The following is a 19,943-nucleotide window of genomic DNA, read 5'->3' as shown; positions in this document are numbered from 1 at the left end:
GTTGTGTCCGGATTTTTCTTGTTCATGGTTGAATTATTTCACTCATTAATTTATTTATTCTATCGATATTTGTTGTACCTTTACTACATGCAGCACTATGTTAGGCACTGGGAGTGTAAGGGTGAGCCAAATAGACACTGTGATGGAGTTTATAGTGTGGTGTGAGAGAAGTTAACAAATAACCAAACAAAATTTTGTATACTACATTTCATCAAATTTAAGAATGCTGCCAGTAGTAATATGCATCTTCATTTCATAGATGTGAAAATGTGATCAAATACATGTCTTAGAAAGGATGAAATATGGTAATTGCAAACAGTGGTAAGTGGCATGAAAGAAAAATATTGGATACAATGAAAAGTTTTGATCTAGCCTACATAGTTTCTTGGAAGAAAAATAATTTCAATTGCTATTTGAAGGATAAATAGAATAAACTAGTTAAGTAAGTGAGGGCAGTAGTGGGCAAAGTAACATGTTCAAAAGGCACCAAGGCAGAGAGAAATATGGCGTACTTAAAAAACTGAGACAGGGATGGAGGAGGATACAGGGGCCATATGATATAGGGCTATGCAAGTTATATTAAGGATTTTTTCTTTATCTTTGTTGTTGTTGTTGGTAGATGCTGTCGAGTCAGTTTCAACTCATAGCAACCCTATGTACAACAGAACAAAACACTGCCTGATCCTGTACCATCCTCATGATCGTTGTTATGCTTGAGCCCATTGTTGCAGCCACTGTGTCAGTCCATCTCTTTGAGGGTCTTCCTCTTTTTCACTGACTCTCTACTTTACCAAGCATGATGTCCTTTTCCAGGGACTGATCCCTCCTGATAATATGTCCAAAGTATGTGAGATGAAGTCTTGCCATCCTTGTTTCTAAGGAGCTTTCTGGCTGTACTTTTTCCAAGACAGATTTGTTCTTTTGACAGTCCATGGTATATTCAATATTCTTCATCAACACCGTAATCCAAAGGCATCAATTCTTCTTCCGTTTTCCTGATTCATTGTCCAGCTTTCACACGAATATGAGGCAATTGAAAACGCTATGGCTTGGGGTCAGGCAAACCTTATTCTTTTTTTTGAATCTTTTTGTTCTGCTTTAAGTGCAAGTTTACAAATCAAGTCAGTCTCTCACACAAAAACCCATATACACCTTGCTACACACTCCCAATTACTCTCCCCCTAATGAGACAGCCTGCTCTCTCCCTCCACTCTCTGTTCGTGTCCTTTTCACCAGCTTCTAACCCCCTCCACCCTCTCATCTCCCCTCCAGGCAGGAGATGCCAACATAGTCTCAAGTGTCCACCTGATCCAAGAAGCTCACTCCTCACCAGCATCCCTCTCCAACCCATTGTCCAGTCCAATCCATGTCTGAAGAGTTGGCTTCGGGAATGGTTCCTGTCCTGGGCCAATAGAAGGTCTGGGGGCCATGACCACTGGGGTCCTTCCAGTCTCAGTCAGAACATTAAGCCTGGTCTTATGAGAATTTGGGGTCTGCATCCCACTACTCTCCTGCTTCCTCAGGGGTTCTCTGTTGAGTTCCCCATCAGGGTAGTCATCGATTGTAGCCAGGCACCATCTAGTTCTTCTGCAAACCTTATTCTTCAAGGTGACATCTTTGCTTTTTAACACTTTAAAGAGGTCTTTTGCAGCAGATTTGCCAATGCAATGTGTTGTTTGATTTCCTGGCTGCTGCTTCCATGGACGTTGGTTGTGGATCCAAGTAAAATGAAATCCTTGACAACTTCAGTCTTTTCTTGTTTGTCATGATGTTGCTTATTGGTTCAGTTGTGAGGATTTTTGTTTTCTTTATGTTGAGGTGTAACCCATAGTGAAGGCTGTACTCTTTGATCTTCATCAGTAAGTGCTTCAAGTTCAAGTTCAGTTTCAGCAAGCAAGGTTGTGTCATCTGCATAACGTAGGTTGCTAATGTGTTCATCCAATCCTGATGCCTCATTCTTCTTCATATAATCCAGCTTCTCAGATTATTTGCTCAGCATACAGATTGAATAAGTATGATGAAAGGATACAGCCCTGAGACACACCTTTCCTGATTTTAAGCCATACAGTCTCCTCTTGTTCTTTTCAAATGGCTGCCTCTTGATCTTTATCTTAGTGTAACAACAAATTGCTGGAAGGTTTTAAGCACAGAAATGACATGACCATTTCATCTTTGAAGTAAGCCACAAGTTTATCAAGATGATGATGACTGTTTACCCTTGGTTCCATCCTTGAAGAGTAATGATACATTTTTACTTAGGAGGAGGTCTTTCAGATTCTACAGATTGGAACATCTGTAAGACAAATCTTTCTCTTGCTAGTAATGATCTTTCATTATAGCAGAGCTTTGATGACAGTGAAGTCTTTATTTCCATATTAAAACTGAGATGAAGAGAGGAAAAAGGAGGTGGTATAGGGGAGGAAACTCTTGTTCTGGTGCAAAAAAGAGAGTATGAAAGTGATATGATTAAAAGCTAAAGAGGAGTGATTTTCAAGGTGGAGGAAGCACTCATTAGGATCAAATGCTAAAAAGATGTAAAATAAAATGAGAGTATTCTATGAGATTGATAATGTGGAGGTCACTCTTCATCATGGTTCATTGGTGTGCTGGTGACAAATGTGAAATTTCAGTTAGCTGACAAATAAGAGGTAAGGAAGTGGAAACAATGCATTTAGAAGGTTCTTTTTTTTTTTTTAAGTAGTTATGACAGGAAGGAAAGAGATAATATCTAAATAGATGGTTATATGCAGGGTCAATGCATTTATAAATATAGATAGGAGAAAGCTTGCAACTTGAGGTGAAAAATTCAGTTGAAAGAGAAAGGATATTTAATAGACCAAGATTCCGGAGGCAGTGAAAGAATATGAGACCAATGCACAACTGGAAGAAATAACCTTGGATGGGAGGAGTGTCCCCTCTAATGGAAAGGAGGATGGTTGAGGATTCTGAGAAGTTTTGAGTGGTAGGAAAGAAAATATAGACAGTTCTTGATTGATAGACTCTATTTTATCAGTGAAATAAAAGACAAGGTCATGTGCTAAGAATGAGGGAAGAAGTGAAGGGTTTGGGGGACCATGGAAGGTAGAATTTTAGAACATTGCAAAGGGAAAAGAGAGACACCTGCCTATAGACACAACATCACTGGGCAGCACTGAGAGCTCAGATGAAGCAGAAGGCTGTACGTTTTTAGTTTCAGTCTGCACCACTGCCTGATTTTTGGCAGCAGCCCTTGTCCCACTAGCGGTAATAACAGAGAAGTTAAATGATAGGAATGATGAAGGGTGAGGATTTTTCAGGGTGGCTTTAGGGGAAGGAAAGAGGCAGAAGGAAATCAAAGTAGCCAGCCAAACAGTGAGGATGCTGAAGTGAGGACTGTGTTGGGGAGAGAAAGATTTCAGAGTAACAGTGTAAAAGATAAAATAACAGACACAGAGTCTTATTTGCTGGCTCTCTACTTGCTCAGCTATGGAAATTTGTAGACTTGAGGCTAAGTGGGGCATAAGAGAGTGCAGGGAAGAACCTGATCTGAGTCTCCTATTATGGAGGGTGTCATGGATTGAATTATGTCCCTCCAAAAATGTGTGTATCAACTTGGTTAGGCCATGATTCCCAGTATTCTGTGGTTGTCCTCCATTTTGTGATTGTAATTTTATGTTAAAAGGGTTAGGGTGTGATTGTAACAGCACCCTTACCCACGTCAGATCCATGATCCAATATAAAGGGAGTTTCCCTGGGGTGTGGCCTGTACCACCTTTTATCTCTCAAGAGATAAAAAGGAAAGAGAAGCAAGCAGACAGTTGGGGACCTTATACTACCAAGAAAGCAGCACCAGGAGCAGAGCACGTCCTTTGGACACAGGGTCCCTGCACCTGAGAAGCTCCTCAACCATGGGAAGATTGAGGACAAGGACCTTCTTCCAGAGCTGACAGAGAGAGAAAGCCTTCCCCTGGAGCCAATGCCCTGAATTTGGACTTGTAACCTACTAGACTGTGAGAAAATAAATTTCTCTTTGTTAAAGCCATCCACTTGTGGTATTTCTGTTATGGCAGTACTAGATGACTAAGACAGAGGACATAGAAACTTTTATCTGTCTATCGATAAGAAACTGGCAGAGAATGACAGGGCAAGGAGGGGGGTAGCTTCAATAGGTGTAATGTGTACCCTTACAGATATTTGGTGAGTGGGTATATGAGCTCCCCTGGGCCCAGAGGAAGCAGAAGTAGGTAGCGGCATTTGAGTTATCTACAAAGAGCTTTACCCAAAAGCACTGTCTACAAAACAACGGACCTTCCAAGAAAGAAGTCATGTGGGACATTTCACTAGAAGTTGAGAGGTAAGGTAGTCCTAAGAGGCCTCTCAGACAGCCTATCACCCGTGTCAGGGAATGATGCATTATAGAAATTCCCCAGGGATCTCTGTGTGGAGTCTTCTAAAATCCACAAAAGTGCCCCATGAGAGATAACTGATATTTGGGTGTCGTATATGTTAAAAAAAACCCGTTGCTGTTGAGTCGACTCCAGCTCATAGCGACCCTATAGAGCAGAGTAGAACTGCCCCATAGAGTTTCCAAGGAGCATCTGGTGGAATTGAGCTGCTGACCTTTTGGTTAACAGCCATAACTCTCAACCACTACACCACCAGGGTTTCCAGGGTGTTGTATGGGTAAATGGAAATCCTGGTGGTGTAGTAGTTAAGAGCTATGGCTGCTAACCAAAAGGCCAGCAGTTCGAATCCACTAGGTGCTCCTTGGAAACTCTATGGGGCAGCTCTACTCTGTCCTATTGGGTCGCTATGAGTTGGAATCAACTCAATAGCAATGGGTTTGGGTGTTTTTTTTTTTTTTTTTTTTTGGTATAGGTAAAGGTTCAACCAGAGAAGTAGAACCAGTAGGTGTTATATATTAAGTAATTTCTTGAAAGGAATTGGCTATGTGATTGTGGGGTCTGCAAATTCAAAATCCCTAGGGTAGGCTGTCAGGAATGGCAGGCTGGAATTCTCTGGCAGGGGTTGAAGCTGCAGTCAACTGGTGGAATTTCATCTTCATCATAGAGGCCTCAGCTGTGTTCTGAAGGCTTTCCAGTGAATTTAATCAGCCACATCTAGATTATCTAGGATGATCTTCCTTACATAAATCAACTGATTATGGACTTCAATCATATCTACAAAATATCTTTACAGCTACACCTAGATTAATGTTTGATTGAATAAGGGGAATGCTGTCTAGCCAAGTTGTCATAGCAAAAGACCATCACAGATATCTTCTACATGTAATGATGGCCAGATAATATCCTCCTCCTTCTTTTTTTCTCAGGATTCCCTGATCTTTTGATACCTGAAGGCTGCCTTACTTCCCCATTGCTAGTCATGGGAAACAAGAATCAGAACTGAGAGGAGTGCCCAGCAAAAAGGATTTGGTTTTAATATTGACATTTTGATTTAGATTGGATTAAACTTTTCCTGGTAGTCAAACGAGATTGTTCTAGTGGGCAGAATTTATTAGACGAGCTTAAGGATTTACCTGATATATTGTCCAGGAATAGAAAGGGTGGTCTTTCAGAGTGTGTTTGAAGGCCATGGGGGGAGAATAAAGCTCTTTCCTGATTGTAATGTATGAGTCCAGATCATTCAATAAGTTGGTCACATATAAAGATGATTGCTGAATACAATATTAGTTATAACAGTCAAAGCATATCTCTTCAACTCCATGACATTCTTTGCATTCTCTCTCTTTTTTAGTACCTATTATTTGCTTTTAATAAGGGCAGAGGAAAGTGAAAACCAGCTTAAATTGCGTATGTGAAATAAAGGAAAGTGAGTAACTGTGTATTTTCCTTCTCTGATAACTTTAAAAATAGAATAATTAAAAACTTTTTCTGAAATAGTTTCTGTACACAGAAACTGGGATTTGATAAAATGGTCTTATTTAGTGTCTGCACATGTATAGCTTTATGTTTTTCTAAATTAAAAAAAAAAATTTCCTATCAAACTTCCTTCTCCTCTATTTCCCCAAGTAATCACTTTAAAAATTGATGTGTATTTCTGGAAGTCCTAGCTAGAGCAATAAGACAAGAAAAAGAAATAAAGCACATCCAAATTGGTAAGGAAGCAGTAAAACTGTCCTATTTTTGGATGATATAATACTATACATAGAAAATCCAAAAGACTACATGAGAAAACTACTGGAACCAATAGATTCAGCAGAGTGGCAGGATATAAGATAAACATACAAAAATTGGTTCATTTCCTATACACAAATAAAGAGAATGATGAAAAGGAAATCAGGAAAACAATACCATTTATAATAGCCCCTAAAAAAATAAAATAAAAAAAATAAAAATTTTATTTTTTTTAAACAAATCTAACCAGGGATGTAAAAGACCTATACAAAGAAAACTATAAAACACTATCTCAAGAAACCAAAAGAGATCTATGTAAACGGAAAAACATACCTTATGCTTATGGATAGGTAGACACAACATTGTGAAAATGTCAGTTCTACCCAAAGCAACCTACAAATACAAAGCAATCCTGATCCAAATACCAACAGCATTCTTTAAAGAGATAGAAAAACTAATCATTAACTTTATATGGGAAGGGAAGAGGCCCCGGATAACTAAAGCACTATTGAAGCAGAAGAAGAATGAAGTAGGAGGACTCACACTACCTGACCTCAGAAACTACTATATAGCTGCAGTAGTCTAAACAGCCTAGTATTTCTACAATGACAGATACATTGACTAATGGAACAGAATTGAGAACCCAGATGTAAATCTATTCACCTATGGTCACTCGGTCTTTGACAAAGACCCAAAGTCCATCAGATGGGGGAAAAGATAGTTTTTTTAACAAAGATGCTGGCAAAACTGGATGTCTATGAACAAAAAATGAAATAGGACCCGTACATCACACCATACACAAAAACTAATTCAAAATGGATCAAAGACCTAAATATAAAACCAAAAACTTTAAAGATCACAAAAGAAAAAATAGGGCCAATGCTAGAGGCCCTAATACACAGCAGTAACAGGATACAAACCATAACTAACAATACACAAATACCAGAGGATAAGCTAACTGGGATCTTCTAAAAATTAAACAGTTATGCTCATCAAAAAACTTCACCGAAACAGTAAAAAGAGAAACTACAGACTGGGAAAAAATTTTTTGGCTCTGACAAATCCAACAAAGATCTAATCTCTAAAATCTACAGGAAAATCCAACAAAAAGACAATCTAATTAAAAAATGGGCAAAGGATATGAGCAGATACTTCATCAAAGAAGACATTCAAGTGGCTAACAGACACATGAGGAAATGCTGGTGATCACCAGCCACTAGAGAAATGCAAATCAAAACCAAAAAGAGATGCCATCTCACACCAGCATTACCGGCATGAATTAAAAAAAAAAAAAAACGAAAACAAATGTTGGAGAGGCTGTGGGGAGGTTGGAACTCTTGTGCACTGCTGGTGGGAATGCAAAATGGTACAACCATTTTGGAAAACCATATGGAACTTCCTTAAAAAACTAGAAACAGAAATACTATGTGATCCAGCAATCCCACTCATGGGAATATATCCTAGAGAAATAAGAGCCATCACATGAATAGACATATGCATACCCATATTCATTGCAGCATTGTTCACAATAGCAAAATGATGGAAACAACCTAGATGCCCTTCAACGGATGAATGTATAAGCAAACTATGGTGCATACACACAATGGAATACTATGCAATGATAAAGAACAATGATGCACCTGGAGGGCATTATGCTGAGTGAAAAAAGTCAATCACTAAAGGACAAACACTGTATGAGACCACTGCTATAAAAACTCATAGGGTTTACACACAAAAACACAATCTTTGATGGTTACCAGGGAGGGGAGGGGTGGGAGGAAAAACACTAAATAGACAATACGTAAGTGCTAACTTTGGTGAAGGGCAAGCCATTACATGATACTGGGGAAGCCAGCACGACTTGTCCAAAGCAAGGTCATAGAAGCTCCATAGACACATTCGAACTCTCTGAGGGACCAAATTACTGGGCTGAGAGCTGTGGGAACCATGGTCTTAGAGACCATCTAGCTTAATTGGCATAATACAGTTTTTAGAAAGAAAATGTTCCATATTCTACTTTGGTGAGTAGCATCTGGGGTCTTAAAATCTTGTGAGTGGCCATCTAAGATACTCCACTGGTCTCACCCTATCAGGAGCAAGGAAGAACGAAGAAAACCAAAGACAAAAGGGAAAGATTAGTCCAAAGGACTAACAGACCACAACTACCACAGCCTCCACCAGACTGAGTCCAGTACAACTAGATGGTGCCCGGCTACCACCGCTGACTGCTCTGACAAAATAAAGGAATCCAAATAGGGGGATCAAAATAGAGGGTTTTGGACAGGGCTGGAGAAAAATGTAGAACAAAATTCTAACTCACAAAAACAAAACAAAACGAAACAAAACCCCCCCCAGACTTACTGGTCTGACGGAGACAGGAGAAATCCTGTGAGTGTGGCCCCCGGATACCCTTTTAGCTCAGTAATGAAGTCATTTCTGAGGACCACCCTTCAGTCAAAGATTAGAGAGGCCCATAAAATAAAAGGAGACTAAATGGACACACCAGCCAGGTACAAGGACTAGAAGGCAGGAGGGGACAGGAAAGCTGATAATGGGGATCCTAAGGTCAATAAGGGGAAAGTGTTGACATGTCGTGGGGTTGGCATCTGATGTCACAAAACAGTATGTGTATTAATTGTTTAATGAGAAGCTAGTTTGCTCTGTAAACCTTCATCTAAAGTACAATGAAAAAGACAAAAAACTATTTGAAAAAGAATTGATGTGTAATAATCTCATTACTGGATTTAATTGCCCTCTTGTGGTCAATTGTGCTAGTGACAGTTGCTAAAGCAGTCAGCCCAAGGTCATTTCAGGGGGTGTAACTATTACAGATACCATTTCAGAGTTTTTTTTTTTTTTTAAAGCCAATCAAAGGAAAAAATTGTTTTATTCAATCACTGGACGAATGAACATCCTCCTATTACTTTGATTCTAGAAACATTTGTGCATTATTTTTGTTCTACTCAGGTATGAATAGGTTATTTGTGTCCATTCAATCATTTGGTTCTTCACCGTACACTTTCATGATAGAGGTCTAGGGTCATTTGATTAACAAGATTGCCTGTACATTATATTCAGGTCACTGTCACTTATGGACATTCATCCTAGAATGACGGTGAATGAGTAAGAAAGAAAAAAACGGTAACTTTCAGTAGCAAAGACAGTGGAAATATCAGTGGCAGTAGGCTCATTAGGGAAGAAAAGGACGAAAGAGGATAAAACCGAGACACGTTTATATTCTCAATAAAAAGGCAACATCTAATTATAGGAAAGTAAATTTTCTTAAAAGTAAGAAAGGAGAAGGGTAGAATCAAGGCTAATCTTCCTATCATTTTGGAATGGTCCATAATCACATATGCATAATTTCATTATATGGCACAGAATCAGGCAGATACAGTGGGTTCTGAGGATTATTTGTGTGCGTGTATATATATATATATATATATATTTTTTTCCTTTAAGCAATACCACTCCTCTCACCTCATCTTGGCAGACAAATACCATGCTGTTCATTTTTCTATTTAACTGCGTTTTTGTTGGTTTATCCAAGTTAGGAAATCTTTCCTCAGTTTTCTGTAGAAGACATTAGGCTGGAAATCGTGAGATTTTTTATTATTTTACTTTTTTTGATCTACAAAAATGACACTTTCATTTGGTTCAGCCTAAATATGGTTTTGTAATAAAATAGCGATGATAAATTCAGAACGCCAGCTAGCTTTTTGTACTGTACCTTCCACCCAGTTCCGCTCTCTGCCCTTCCAAAAAATGGGGATACATGCGAATTGTTCTACACGAAAGTGCAAAGAACTAAACATATTCATATAAAGTGTTGCAAAAAGTATTCCAATAAAGTGAAGACAGTAGTTTTCACTCCTAAGTCTTCAGTGAGGAGAGAGAGATGGAAACTTGGACTTTGATGGAGAACAAGAATGTTTTTCACCTTTGGCCTTGTTTGCTTTTTTAATGTCCCATGCTTTCATCATCTTGAGGGAGAAATCGCCTTTATTTCTTGTAAGATCGTTTGTTACAAACCACAAAGATCCTCTAACAGGATAGCTTCTTAATTCAGAGTTGTGAAGAACTACTCCTTTAATCCAGGCCTACAAAAAAATCAACATGGAAATTCAGAAAGAATTCTCTGAGGCCTCTCTGGAGTTGTGGGTTCTTCAGATAAAAGAAGACACAATATGTGAAGGTGATAGAAATGTCTAATGAACATGCAAATATGACGTGGCATTAGTAGCAGCAGAATTTGCTGGAAGGACCAAAACTCAAAAACAGGAGAGATGATATGTACACATACAAATAGAAAATAGAGATAAATAACTCCATGAAATAAAATGATAACCAAAGTCCTCTCTCCACCCTACCTTCTCCCCCAAAGTAAACCCCTGTATTTGGGTAGTTTTATATATGAGTTCTTAGAAATTTTCAAGGAATAGGTAATCTCTATATTATTATTTAAGAAGTCCCTGGGTAGTGAGAATGGTTAATGTACTCGGATGCTAACTGAAAGGTTGGAGGTTTGAGTCCATCCAGAGGTGCCTTGGAAGAAAGACCTGGCGATCTATTTCTGAAAAAATCAGTCATTGAAAATCCTATGGAGCACAGTTCTACTCTGACACTCATGGGGTCAACATGAGTCAGAATCGATTTGATAGCAACTGGTTGTATTATGAAAGTTGTTCCAGAAATAGAAAAAGAGAAACTCTTCCCAACTCATTTTATGGGACTAATCCTGTATTCCAAAAATGGATATGGTTATAAGAAAAATTTCACTCATTAACATAGATGAAAAACCCTGGAAAAATATTTGCGGAGTTCAAAAGTTTACTACTCATTGGTACATAATAGGCAAACAGGTTCTAAGTTAGGAATGTAACAATAGGTTGAAATCAGAAAATCTGCTAATGTAATTAAACATATTAATGTATTAAAGGATAAAATTGATTATGATTATCTTAGTAGATGTATTACTACAAGTTGGTTGTTAACATATATTTATGATTTTTAAAAAAACCTTAAAAAATTAAGAATCTAAAGAACCACCTTTAACTTAATAAAGAGTATATTCCAAAAACCTGTGGGAAATATCATGCTTAATGAAGAAACCGTAAATACATTTTTTTGAAGATTCAGAATAAGGCCAGAATGCTTATTATCACAGTTCACTGTAATACTGGAGCTCTTGATCAATGCAATTAAATAAAAAGAAATAGGGGAAAAGATTGGAAGGCAAGAGGTAAAAGCCATCATTTTCAGATTGTCTATGTAGAAAACTCATCCAAATTAATGTAAAAATGAGTGAAACTAATAATAGTTCAATAAAATGGCCAGATATAAGGGTAAATTATAAAAATAAGAGCTTTCCTCTGTATCAACAAGAATCAACTAGAATATGTAATGTAAAATAATATACCATTCACAGTAATAAAAAAAAAAAAACAAGCCTATAAAGTTATCTAGGAATTAACTTTAGAAAGAATGCATGGGAACCTTATGGAGAAAAGCTTAAAACCTTACTAAAGAACTATAATAATGAAAGAGAAATAAATGGAGAAATAGTCCACATTCATTGCTGAGATGACTTAGGATGTTAATGAGAAATATTTCCCCAAATTAATCTGTAATTTCAATGTCTTTCCAGTAAAAATTCCAAGCAGATAATTTGAGAATCTTAACAGCATATTCTAAAATGTATGTGGAAAAATGCAGTTCACAAAAGGTTAAGAACAAAGAGGGGATATTTAAAAAGAAGAAAAAAGAAAAGACATACCCTACCAGATTTAAAGATACGCAATGAACAAATTGACCCAGGTAACAGGAGAGCTCAGAAACAAACTGCTATAAATTAGAACTTGATATATATTTAAGGTGGCTCCCCAAATCAAGGTAGAAAAAGTATTGTTTGAGTGAAAATGGAAAAACTCACCAAACGTAGAATAACAAAACTGGATTTCTTCCTCTTACCAAATACGAAGCTAAATGAGAGACTTAAAAAAGATCTTTTTGACATTAGGGTGAGGGAAGACTTTTTAAACAACATGTTTAAAGCACAAATAATAATGTGGTAAATTGATTAATTTGAGTAAATCAAAATGAACAGTTGTTACTCAATGAAGGTTACCAAACACAGTATTAATATATTGATAATGGAGTGGGAGAATATATTTACAATGCCTAATAATAAGGGGTTAATATTTAGACAGTATGGGAGCTCTTATGAATCAAACTGAAAATAAAAAAAGATACAAAATTCCTTGCATTTCATAAAACATAAGATACCATAGTTCCTAAGATGTGCCATTATGTTATCACTAAAAAAGGAAACAAACGAACAAAAACTACTACCAATTAAATGATGACACATTTTCTTCCAACTTAGAATTTTTATTTCGTACATATTGAAAGAGGTACCTGAGATTTAACTATTGATTTTTATCACATGTTACTTGTGTGTGCTCACAAAAAAACCTGGTCGATGTATTCTTAAAACTTATTTTCATCTTAAGTGCTATTCTTCCGAATCACTTTCAGATTTCATTTTTATGGTCTGTGACATCGCATGGCTGTTGGTGATGTAGTGTTTCCTAAGAGTGCCTCACTGTCACTTCTGGGATTGTTTTCCAAACTTCTGACAACCATTCTGCACGTCTTCATTCTAATATATATATTTTTTATCTTGCCAGAAGTTATCAACAGAAGATTTCAAACAAAAGCTAGAATTCCAATTCCTTTTCAAATTGTTGTTAAATGATTCATTGACTGAACCATTGAGAGACTGCACTTGTTCAATGGAATGTCAATGGGAAAACAACCAAGTTCATGCATGAAGAGGAGTGACAACTATATCATGACCACTGCCCACCAAGATGGCAACTGTAAAATGCTGTGTCAGATTGTGTTTCCAAAGATGGCTGCGTATCTCCCTTCAAATATGCTCTTTAAGAACAAAGAAAGAAACAAATTTATTGAAGTATAACTGACATACCATAAACTGCACCTATTTAAAGTGCACAATTTGATGAGCCACATGCTGTTTTGTGTTAGTTTAGGTGGGTAGTGTATTTCTAGAAATTTGTCCATTTCCTCTAGGTTTTCAAATTTATTGGAGTACCATTTTTCATAGTAACCTGATATGGTTCTTTTAATTTCAGTTGTGTTTGTTGTGATATCAGCCATCTCATTTCTTATTTGGGTTATTTGCTTCCTTTTGTTTTTCTTTGTCAGATTGGCTAGTGGTTTATTGATTTTGTTGGTCTTTTCAAAGAAACAGCTTTTGGTCTTGTTCACTGTTTCAATTGTTTTTTCCACTCTCTATTTCATTTAATTCTTCTCTAATTTTTATTATTTGCTTCCTTGTGGTGCCCGAGGGTTTCTTTTGTTGTTCTCTATTTGTTCAAGTTGTAGGGATAATTCTTTGATTTTGGCCTTTTCTTCTTTTTGATGTGTGCATTTATTGCTATAAATTGACCCCTGAGCACTGCTTTAGCTGTGTCCCAAAGGTTCTGAAAGGAAGTGTTTTCATTCTCATTGGAGTCTATGAATTTCTTTATTTTGTCCTTAATTTCTTCTATAACCCAGTAGTTTTTGAGCAAGGTGTTGTTCAGTTTCCATGTGTTTGATTTCTTTTCCCTGCATTTTCTGTTATTGATTTCTACTTTTGTGGCTTTATAGTCAGAGAAGATGCTTTGTAATATTTCTATGTCTTGGGTTCTGTTAAGACTTGCTTTATGACCTAATAGACACATGCTCTTTTTCAAAGTGATCTTGACACTCCCCATCCAGAAGTTGAGTCTACTTTCCCTCCGTTTAAATCTGAACCAGAGATCTTAAAATTTTGTGAGTGGCCATCTAAGATACTACACTCTTCTCACTCCATCAGGAGTAACGGAGAATGAAGAAAACAAAAGACACAAGGGAAAGAAAGATTAGTCCAAAGGACTGTGGACCACAACTACCACAGCCTTCACCAGACTGAGTCCAGCACAACTAACTGGTGCCTGGCTACCACCACTGTCTACTGTGACAGGGATCAAAATAGAGGGTCCCAGACAGAGCTGGAGAAAAATGTAGAACAAACTTCTAACTCACAAAAATAGACCAGATTTACTGGCCTGACAGAGACTGGAGAAACCCTGAGAGTATGGCCCCCAGACACCCTTTTAGCTCAGTAACGAAGTCACTCCTGAGGTTCACCCTTCAGCCAAAGATTAGACAGGCCCGTAAAACAAAACGATACTAAAGGGGCACATCAGCCCAGAGGCAAGGACGAGAAAGCAGGAAAGCTGGTAACAGGGAACTTAAGATCATGAAGGGAGAGTGTTGACATGTCATTGGATTGTCACAAAAATATGTGTACTAATTGTTTTATGAGAAGCTAGATTGTTCGGTAAACCTTCATCTAAAGTACAATAAAAAAAAAAAAAAAAAAAAAATCCGAACTGGCCCTATGACTCACTTGACCAATAGAATACTATGAAACTGACGCTATTTTCTGAAGCTAGGTCATAAGAACCCTTGTAGTTTCCACTTTTGTCTCTTGGAATATTGACCTGTCGTGTAACAAGTTCACTACCTTGCTGGAGAGGCTCTGAGACCATATAAAGAGGGAGGAAGGCCAAGTTGTCCCAGTATCCTAGTCAAGCCTTCAGATGATTTTAGTTTCAGCTGTCATCTAACTGCTTGAGGTACTCCATGTGAGACCACTCACTTCAGCTCAGTCAACCCACAGAGCCATGAGAGATAACAAAATGGTAATTATTTTAAACTGCAAGTTTTGTAGTGGTTTGTACACAGCAATTTGTCACAAAACACAGAGATTAGTACTATAAATTGAGTACTGATTTAACACAAACCTAAAATATTGGCTTTGGGACTAGGTAGTGGGAAGAACTTGGAAAGACCTCTAAGAGACTCAGTAAGAGCTAGAGGACAGGGAGGAACTTTTTATTGGGAGCTGGAAAAACGACAACTTGCATTTGGCAATGCTTTAGCTTGTACCAAGGCAGCTACAGTAGCTAAGGTAGCTAAAAAGATGGAAAGTTGAATGTCCTAGCTGATTTCTTTTAGGTGAGTATGAGAAACTACAGATGAACTAAAGAAGGAACTGCTCCGTTTTCAAGTAGGAACTGTTAAGATTTCTGAGCCACATTTTGTGGATTTGAAGGTAAAACTTCCAGCAAAAGTCTCTGAAATTAATAAATAGCCTCAGGGCAAAGATCAGATAAATTCAGGACACTGTCACTAAAAACATGGTTTCAGGGTCAAGATTTTTAGGGTGCAGCTGTAAGACCTTTGTTAAGACCATAGAAAGACATCTTGTAGGCCCATTGACTTAGCCAAAAAGTCTTCTAAAAATCCTAAGGGCATGTATCTTAGATTTTTTCTGTTATATTAGAGGGATTCCAAGAAAATTAAGGGCATTTTTACCCAGCATCTTTTTTCTCAGTTCCAGGTGGCGGTTGTTGTTGTTAGGTGCCATTGAGTTGGCCCCGGATTTGTGGCAGCCCATTGCACAGTAAAACAAAACGCTGCCTGGTCCTGTGCTATCCCCACGGTCAGATGGATAATTGGACTGTTGTGATTCCTGCTGTTTTTATTGGCTGCCTTTCTGAAGTAGATGGCTAGGTCTTTCTTCCTAGACTGTCTTAGCCTGGAAGCTTGGCTGAACCTTCTTTAGCATCATAGCAACACACAAGCTTCCACTGAGGGATGGTGCTTGCCCATTAGTTACGTTGGCTGGGGATTGAACCTTGCACATTAGTTACATTGGCTGGGAATCGAACCTGGGTCTCCGGCATGGAAGGTAAGAACTCTACCACTGAACCATCACTGGCCACACCAGCCCAGGGTAGACAGGGCCTGTCTTGAAGGGTTTGACAGTATGGCTTTTGTCTAATGGAATGTATTTTAAATTGATATACAGGAAGTCTACACAGTTTTAGAAATAGTTATACTACCTTGGGCTGAAAGAAACAGGGAGAGAGCTCAAAGCGAAAAGAGGCCTTTGGGCCTTCAATCTTTTATAGGCATGAAGCAGGCTGAGAAAGCTACTCATCTGCAAATATGGGCCATTTCTCACAGAAAAGGGAGGATGATGCATCTTTAGAGCTTAGATCCCAGAGGATAGAGACAAGAGGCATGAAGGACCACTCTCAGGGGGGCAGGGCTGGACCCTAATTGAGGAATGGTGACATGTGCCTGGCTGGATTTCAGAACTGCTATGTAACTGCTAGAACCTCCTATTCTCCCAGCTTTTTGACTGGGAATATTTACTGCCCTTATCCTACCTTTGTCTCACCATTGCTTATTGGGTTTGTGTGCAGGGCAGGTATCTTTTTGGTTCAAATGTCTTTGGTTTGACAGCTATACCTAAGGGGTTGCACCTAAGGAATTTCACCCAAGGAGCCTCATTCACAGCTGATTTAGATGACGACATCTTGAACTCAATTATAATGGGATGAGACTTTTGGGGGAGAAGCTAAGTGTAGTTTCATGTGTGAGAGATGTGAATTTTGTGGCCATACGGCAGATGGCAGCAAATTGTGTTTCCAAAAACGGCCACAGTAGCTCCAACTGCATGCTCTTCTGTAATGTGACCTTGCCACTCCCTGCTCGAGGGGTGAAGCCTGTTTCACTTCACTGCATCTGAGCTGAACCTGTGACGCACTTCACCAAATAAATGTGGTGCAAGCGATACTGCATGACTTCTGGGGCTAGTGCATAAGAAGCCTTGCAGCTTCTCCATTTCTTGGAATGCTTGCTCTTAGGGGCTCTGAAATGCCATGTAACAAGCCCAGCTATCCTACTGGATAGTTCACAAGGAGAAGCTTTGCACCACATGGAGACTACATTGAGAAGCTACGCTGCCCCGACCTCCCACAGAGCCTTCAGATGATTCCAGTTCCAGCTGCCACCTTAGCTGCAATTGCATGAGACCCCCAGCAATCAAGGAAAGGACCACAAGATGGCAGTGTTGCAAAGCAAACTATTTATTGGGGCTGCTCTTGTACTGGCTTACTTGAGGAGGAAGTCCCTCCCAGCAGGAGACCTTCCAGAGACAGCTGTGCAGGGGACTATCACCCAGAAGGGGAAGAGGGCAAGTGAATTCCTAGGGGAGAGAAGAGTTGAAGAGAGGGCTTGTGTATCTAGATGATGTCACTCAACAGCAAGGTGGAGTATCTCTGGGTCAGAAACCACTGAAGGGCAGCAGTAGTTTGGGGTCTGTTGTAAGACAGAGTTTGTTTTATCTACAGGTTGTACAAACAGTTTAGTACTCTCACCTGAAAGTTAGTGAGTTCAAATCCACTCAGGAGCACCTGAGAATAAAGGCCTGGTGATTTGCTTCTGAAGGGTCAGAGCTTTGAAAACCCTGTAAATCACACCTCTATCCTGCAACACATGGGGTCGCCATGAGTTGGAATTGACTCAAAGGCAACTGGTTTGGTTTTGGTTTTACTTGTGACAATCGGATGGGTGCAGTTACATGGGGGCATGCAAAGCAGGTAGGTTCTAAATGGCTAAATATATGCTCCTTTGGGCTATTTTGAAAGCAGTTGTGTGAAAATTTGAGTTTGGTACCTGAAGGCTTTGGACTAAAGGTCCTAGGCTGGTGTGAACAAATAAATAGCCTAGAGATAAATACACAAGGGACCATCTTTGCCTCATTTGTGTAAAAGTATCTAAGTCCAGCTTCTTGGCACTCTGAGTGGGAATCAGGACTTCAGAGGGAAGGTTTGCATGGTGTATCTGGAAGGCTAGACTCCAGGCCCAGGCACTTGTGCTTTACCGAAGATTCTTGCCCTCAAGAACGACAAGGAGGTGGATCTAAAACAGCCTTGTGAGCTACAGACGGTTGACTGTGGTGAGGCTGTGTGCAACTCCTGTTCCTGCATTAGATTTCCGGGTGGAAAGAACCCTAAGAATGTCTGAAATAAAATTTCCTGTCAACAGAGCTGGAATTTAAAGTCACATTTCATTTACGGAAAACAAAGAAATGCAATATTTCTTGCACGTTGAAAGTGTACACTGATTCTAAGAAAACAAAATTAAAAAAAAAATCAGCTAATAATTCCCAGGGTTTTGGATATAATTCTGCCCACAGGTAAGAGTGAAGTACCTTATTTTGTTATCTTCTAATTTTAAGTTGCTGTGATTATTTTACTCCTCTTTTTCCTTTGCTCAACTTTATTTTTCACAAAACTTGTAACTAAGTAGCAGTTCTCATATTGTTTAACCTTTGCTGCCACCCTGTGGCTTTGTTTCATTACTCCCCTTGGAGCTTCTGCTAAGCCATCAGAACAGGGGCAAATGCAAGGAAAACACATTGTTTAAAACTTTTGCAGAATGTCCAAGATGGTCACTCACAATAATTCTCAGGATCTGAGGCACGGAGCTAGTATATGCTACATGTGTCTTGTCTTTTATGTATGGGTACTTGTCCCTTAAAGTCTTAGTCTATGTCTAACCTTGTTTTAGTAATGCTCCCTTCCTCATCTCATTTCAGACCAAGAGGCGTAATTACTCTGGGAACACATTAATTGTTGAGCCTGGGCTGCGACTTAGTGTAAATTATGGCCTTTAATGGACTTTGGGGAAAAAACTTCTTATTAGTGCAAAGCATTTTGGCTTTCCCCAAGTGGTAAGAATTAAAGAATACAGTTTTTTTTTTTTTTTTTAAATAATTGTGCTTTAGGTGAAAGTCCTTTTCTTACCACAGGTGAAAGTCCAGAGCTCAAGTTAATTTCTCATACAAAAATGTATATACATATTGTTAGGTGACACTAGTTGCAATCCCCATAAGGTGACAGCACACTCCCCCTTTGTACCCCAGGTTTCCCATGACTATCCAACCAGCTCTTGTCCCTTCCTGCCTTCTCATGCTGCCTCCAGACAGGAACCGACCATTGGTCTTGTGTATCTGCTTGAACTAAGAAGCACACTTCATGTGTATTATTTTATGTTTTATAGTCCAGTCTAATCTTTGTCTGAAGAGTGGGCTTCGGGAATGGTTTTAGTTCTGGGTTAACAGAGTGTCCGGGGGCCATGGCTTCGAGGGTTCCTCCAGTCTTAGTCAGACCATTAAGTCTGGTGTTTTTTGTGAATTTGAGTTCTGCTCCACACTTTTCTCCTGTTTCGTCAGGGACTGTCTGTTGTGTTCCCTGTCAGGGCAGTCATTGGTAGTAGCTAGGCACCATCTAGTTCTGGTCTCAGACTGATGGAGTCTCTGGTTTCTGTGGCCCTTTTGTCTCTTGGGCTATTTTCCTTGTGTCTTTGGTGTTCTTCATTCTCCTTTGCTCCAAGTGGGTTGGGACCAACTGATGCATCTTACTCTTGCAAGCTTTTAAGTCCCAGACACCACTCACTAAAACAGGATGAAAAACACTTTCTTAATAGACTTTGTTATGCCAGTTGACCAAGATGTACCCCAAAACCATGGCCCCCGCAATCCCTTGTTACTCTGTCCCTCGAAGTGTTTGGTTGTGTTCAGAAAAGTTTTTAGCTTTTTAGTTTAGTCCAGTTGTGCTGACTTTCCCTGTGTTGTGTGTTGTCCTTGCCTTCACCTAAAATAATTCGTGTCTGCTATCTGGTGAATACCCCTCTTTCTCCCTCCCCACCCTTTTAACCATCAAAGAATGTTATCTTCTGTGTTTAAACGTTTTATCGAGTTCTTATAATAGTGTCTCATACAATACTTGTCCTTTTGCGACTGACTAATTTCACTCAGCATATTGCCTTCCAGATTCATCCATGCTGTGAAATGTTTCACAGATTTATCATTGTTCTTTATCGTTATGTAATATTCCATAGTGTGTATGTACTGTA

At 38.9% G+C, this 19,943-nt stretch overlaps 1 protein-coding gene across 1 annotated transcript in view; it reads left to right on the top strand.

Moving 5' to 3' along the window:
* KLRG1 (killer cell lectin like receptor G1) overlaps nt 1–19,943 on the top strand; it is a 52,602-nt gene that overhangs the window by 31,691 nt on the left and 968 nt on the right. The gene's annotated exons all lie outside the window — the stretch shown is intronic.

The sequence above is a fragment of the Loxodonta africana genome, chromosome 4, assembly GCF_030014295.1.
Source record: "Loxodonta africana isolate mLoxAfr1 chromosome 4, mLoxAfr1.hap2, whole genome shotgun sequence".
Lineage (NCBI taxonomy): Eukaryota > Metazoa > Chordata > Mammalia > Proboscidea > Elephantidae > Loxodonta > Loxodonta africana.
The sequence above is the reverse complement of the archived record's forward strand: the minus strand, read 5'-3'. Positions and strand labels throughout refer to the sequence as shown.